This window comes from Sinohyriopsis cumingii, chromosome 18 (genome assembly GCF_028554795.1).
Source record: "Sinohyriopsis cumingii isolate HCF-2022 chromosome 18, ASM2855479v2, whole genome shotgun sequence".
NCBI lineage: Eukaryota > Metazoa > Mollusca > Bivalvia > Unionida > Unionidae > Sinohyriopsis > Sinohyriopsis cumingii.
This window is the reverse complement of record NC_142978.1, coordinates 24,053,654-24,059,653: the sequence shown is the minus strand read 5'-3', so window position 1 is coordinate 24,059,653 and position 6,000 is coordinate 24,053,654.

Below are 6,000 nucleotides of genomic sequence, written 5' to 3'. Positions count from 1 at the left end.
GTCCAAAGCTTCTCCACCCTTACGAAAAAAACTCATTCAAACGGCTTCCAGAGAGGTCATCGATACCGTGTGCGAATGTTGTTTGAACGTCTTGAAAGGCACGATCCCTTTGTCCAAACACCAGAAACAATGCTTAAGCAAGCATCGTCACGTTCTTCGCCAAATGGTTCGAAAAAAAATTCCCATTCGTCAAAAAAAGAAGATGTTGGTCCAACGTGGAGGCATTTTGCCTCTCTTGTTAGGCCCCATACTGAAAGGAGTCTTGGGAACCATGTTGGGAGGACTGGTGGGAGCAAGATAAAAAGGCCCTCGGAAGTCCCAAGATCTCAGAATCGACCCCTGACAACCCCATGGAAGGACGAAAACTAGCTTTAGTGCCTTACAAACGATGGATGGAATACCATCGGTGGCAAGAACAACGCACCCCGCATTTACCTCCCAATCCCAATTTGAGCGAAATGTCCCAGTTACAACACGAATTGCAGTCCTTGATGGATCGCCAAGATTTGTCCGAAACAGAAAAATCGCAAAAGTACGGTCAACTCTTGCAACGATTGCAACTCTTTCACCAGAAAGCTTTAGACGAAACAGCTCTACCCACTCTGAAAGATTTTAAGACCTTGATGAAAAGTCCAGCACCATCACCAGTACCAGTACCAGTACCAGTACCAGTGGTCAAGACAGAAAAAGGAGAAGAAGAAGAGGAAGGGTTTCTAACTCCACCAGAAAAAGTACGCAAGTTAACAACACCACCTACCTCCAGAATTGGATGGATTAAAAAGATGATGGCCACCCCTTCTTCATCACAAGAGAAAAAGAAAGTGAAGACAGAAGTGAAACAAGAACCGATATCCCCTGCACAGACATCCTCCTCCTCTTCGACACCTATTGCTGGTCGCACACGCAAAGCCTTGCAATCCAAGAAAATACCCCAAGAGAAAAAGAGTAGCCTCTTCCAAGAGTGGGTGCCTTATTAACACATCAACCAACACAAAAAATGGAAAAAGTCTTAGCCAGCATTTACTACGATCCCTCGCATCCTGCAGGTTACGCAGGAGTTCAAAAATTGTATCGTGCTGCCAAAACTCGACTGAAAAGTCTCCGTTTACCTCAAGTGCAACGATGGTTACAAGAACAAGCTACCTACACTTTACACAAACCCATTCGACGCAAGTTTGCCAGAAGTCACACCCGAGTGGAAGGCATCGATCATCAATGGCAAGCCGATTTAGCCGATGTCTCTCATTTGGCCAGCTACAATCGCGGCTACAAATATTTGTTTTGTGTCATCGACGTCTTTTCCAAATTTGCCTGGGTCGTGCCCTTGACTTCCAAATCGAGCAGCGAGTTAGTGCGAGCCCTGCAACGGGTGTTGAAACAAAGCGGTCGTCGCCCTCTTCGATGGCAAACGGACAAAGGCACCGAATTTCTGAACCAAGCTTTCCAAAAAGAATTAAAGAAACGTGACATTCATTTTTTTACCACCGAGAATCCCGAAACCAAAGCCAGCATCGTGGAACGTTTTCAACGTACTTTGAAAGAACGCATGTGGAAATATTTTACGCATCACCACACTCTGAAGTACATCGACATCTTACCGCACCTGGTGCAAGCGTACAACCAATCTTACCATCGAAGCATCGGACGTGCCCCGCAAGAAGTGACTCCCGACAACGAAGTGCTGGTGTTTGAGCGTCTGTTTGGTACGTCCCCGACGAGGGCTGTCCCCAAGAAAAGTGAAGAGTTGACCGTAGGAGATTGGGTGCGCATTGGCAAAACCAAACGCACTTTCGACAAAGGTTACTTACCTAACTGGACGACCGAATTGTTTCGCGTCACTGGACGAGTGCATGGCCGTCATCCTGCCGTCTATAAATTGGAAGACATGAACGGAGAAGTACTCAAAGGAACGTTTTATTTGCCCGAGTTACAACGTGTCACCAAAAAAGAAGACGACGTGTACGACATCGAAAGCATTCTCGAACGCAGAACCCGTAAAGTGGGCAAACGACGTGTCAAAGAAGTCAAAGTACGTTGGAAAGGATATCCACCCAGTTTCGATTCTTGGATCGACGCTTCGCAAGTCGTCGACTATAAAAAGAAGAAGTGACCATCATGCCCTTTCACACAGCAGACGCAGTTACGTCGACCAGTCCTTCTTCCCCTAGTTCTTCTGTGCAAGATTTACAAAAACAACCCTTGTGGGTGTGGTGTGGAGAACGTGTGCCTAAAACACAAATCGTCTTTTTCTGCCAAATCTTCGTGGTGTATTGTGTCATCGGGGCAGCCATCGCCAATTTGAGTTTGCAACAAGGAGACAAACAATTGTGGACCATTTTATTGAGCAGTTGCATCGGTTACCTGCTTCCCAATCCCTCCCTGAAATTCTCCTCGAACGGGAACGTTGTGTCCAGTGCCAGTGCCAGTCACCACTCCAACCACAACCACAACCAGAACCCCATTTTGGACGGAGACACGCCTCTGACATCCACTAACCCCTCGGACAGCCACAGAACTCTGGAATTATGAGTCACCAAAACCAATTTTACTTAACCTTACCCAGTGACAGTTCCATGGAGGTGTTTCCCCACAACACGTTGTGCTGTTACACGGCCAAATTACCTCAGGCCATCCCCTTAGATCACGAAGCCCATTGGGAAGTGGCTTTAGTGGAAATCATTCACCCGACCCAAGTCCTCAATGTCCTTCCCAATCAAAATTTTTTTCATGTGGAAGTTCATGACGAGTCATTGCAACAGGAGTTGAATAAGAAAGTCATATATGACAATAAAACCTATAATGAGAAAACTCAAAAGTGGACCTACCACTTTTTCATTCCTCCAGGTTATTATTTCAGTGGTCAACATTTGGTCAACATCATAGCTGCCAAGTTTAATGTCGTGTTTGGGAAAGCTTTGGAGCATGTCAACAAAAGTGTCACCATGGAGTACCACAAAGTAGCTCGTCGCTTCTCGATGAAATTTGAGCGGAGTAAAATCATGTCCATTTTATTTTGTCCTGAATTGTTTGACATGTTGGGCGGAGACATGAATCTGAGAATGAGCATACTCAAGAACAACGAATTACCCATTGTTTACGACAACGAGTCTTTTAGCAAGTTATTTCGTACCCCAGTAGAACTGAACCAAGGACTGAATTTGATGTTCGTGTACTCCGATGTGGTGGAGTATAACGTGGTGGGACACACCACCGTACCGTTACTGCGTGTCATTCCTTTCAAAGTGGATTCTGCCGCGAACGCTGACGAGGAAGGTGGAAACACTTACCACGTCCACCGCGAATTTGTCCATCCTCACTATTTGCCCGTCAGCAAGTCGTATTTGGACACGGTCAACATTACTATAAAAGGAGATCTGGGACAAAATATTCCATTTACCAAAGGAAAAGTCACGGTGAAACTCCATTTTCGAAAACGGTTCTCTCACGATTCGTAAGTAAGTCATGTATCCAGTGTACCAAGGGGTTGCACGACAGCGAGGACACGGTTTAGGAGACATGTTAAAATCGGCCTTTCGTTCGGTGGCCCCGGTGTTGAAACCGATGGTGACACGCGGATTGCACGCCTTGAAAGATGCGGCACTGACGCAAGGCAAAGAATTTCTCCAAAATGTCATCATCGACAAACAAAACCCTAAAGAAGCCTTCATGAGGGCAGGCAAAAATGTCCTGCTGCAAACGGGTAAAGACATTTTGGGCCGACGAGACACACCTATAAATGCCCTGCACGTTACCGAGTCAAGCATTCAGCAAGGACAAGGCAGAAAGAGACGACGAAGAAAACACCCTTTCACCAGACTTCAAGCGAGAAAGGCCAAGAAAAGAAGAACCGTTCGAGACTTAGACGTTTTCGATTATTGAGACACAGAAAAAATGATGCACCGAGAGTCATGTGCTTGTTCCAAGACGGAACTGGATATGTTTGCCATGCCCCCCACCATGATGACGATGCAAGAATCCCAGTGGGTGGAATTTCATCCCGTCTCCTCTTTGACGGATTCCGCTCCCATCGAGTTCGAAATCAAAGGACAACCCGAAGATTACATCGATCTGAATAGCAGTTACCTGTATTTGAAAGTCAAAGTGATCAAAACTGACAACACCAATCCTGGAGCCAATGATAGGGTAGCGCCCGTCAACAATTTCATGCATTCCTTGTTCAGCGAAGTGGACTTGTACTTGAATAACAAACTGGTCAGCAGCAGCATGGATACTTACCCATATCGTGCCTACTTGGAAAATCTCTTGACGTACGGAAAAGAAGCCAAGAATACTCATCTGGATGCTTGCGTGGTATGGAAACCTGACACGGCAGGTGCAGGCACGTTTAGCGACACAGCCCTGACAGAAGATGACAATCCTCACAATGTGGGGTTTAACACACGTAGAACTAAAATTTTGCAAGGACGTAGTTTAGAACTGATGGATCGTTTGCATTTGGACATGTGGTTACAAGAAAAGTATTTACTGAACGGAGTTGATATTCGCCTGAGACTGAATCGTAGCACTGCCGCTTTCCATTTGATGGCCCATGCCAACGAATACAAAACTGTTATCCAAGAAGCCAGACTTTACGTACGCCGTGTGGAAGTGTTACCTAAAGTGGGAAACGACATCAGTCAGACGTTGAGCAGAACGACCGCCAAGTATCCCATACGACGTGTGGAAGTGAAAACGTTCACCATTCCTGTTGGACAGCGATCCATGATCGAAGATCATCTGTTCCAAGGACAGTTACCCAAGCGTTTGATCGTTGGTATCGTCAGGAATTCAGCTTTCAATGGACTTCACAACGAAAATCCTTTTGAGTTTCGACACTCTAGCGTGTCCAAAATCGAAGTCAGTCGTGACGGCAAGACCTTGTGTACACGACCCTTTGAGCCTAACTTTGCCCAGAACAATTACTTGAGATCGTACTTGTCCCTGTACGAAGCCACCGGACAGTTAGGAACCAATACCAGTCACGGTATTACGTACGAAGATTATGCAGGAGGCTACGCTTTGTGGGCTTTCGATTTCACTCCAGACCAAGGCAGCGACGAGGGACATTTCCACCCTATAAAATCTGGCCAGATTCGTGTGGAAATTCAGTTTGCAAATCGAGACCCTGCTGATCCAACGTTGAACGTGATCCTGTATGCAGAATTTGACAATACGATAGAAATCAACAGTTTGAGAGAAGTCATTCTAGATTACTAGAAGCCATGGAAGACTGTTATCCCTCTTTACCTAGTGAAGAAACTTTGGACATGAAATGTGAGGAGACCGTGGAAGGAGAATCCCAAGACAAAGACGAAGAAATTGTCATGATGAAGTCGAGATGGCCAGAACAAGAAGCCCATTTAGTCTCCTGTTTTGCCAAACACTTGGTCGACAAAATGACGGAATTGATCAAGAAAAATTGTTATGGATGTCAAAACGATCATCCCAGTCAAATTCAACACGATAAATGCCTGATGTTGAGTCAAGAAGAAAAATTGGACGAGTATCTGGACGAAGCTTGGAGTCTCATCTCAAACAAAGACGTGTTGCACCAGTGGTATAAAGACTTGCGTGAACATTCTTGTCCACCATTAACCACTCAAGAGATCCATCGTATCGAAGCTCTCCTGAATCAGAGTGAGGAAACAGAACGAATAACCGTTTATTCGTCAGACATTTTCAAGCAAAAAGTCAGGATCGAATTGACGACTTATTATTACCTGTGAAGAAGAAAAAAAACACAAATCAATGGATACCTGGGAACTTTATTACCTTTTGAACCATAGTTCGTATACGGCTTCTTGGAATCCTGTCGTCTGTGCTAAAGATGAACTCCCTCATCGCAAACCTAAAGACCATCAAGCTTACGTGATCAACACGGACGAAAGTCATCTCCCAGGAACCCACTGGGTAGCCGTCTACTTTCCTCAAGAAGGATGTGTGGAATATTTCGATTCGTACGGATTGCCCCCTTTGGAAGACGATATCATCGACTTTATG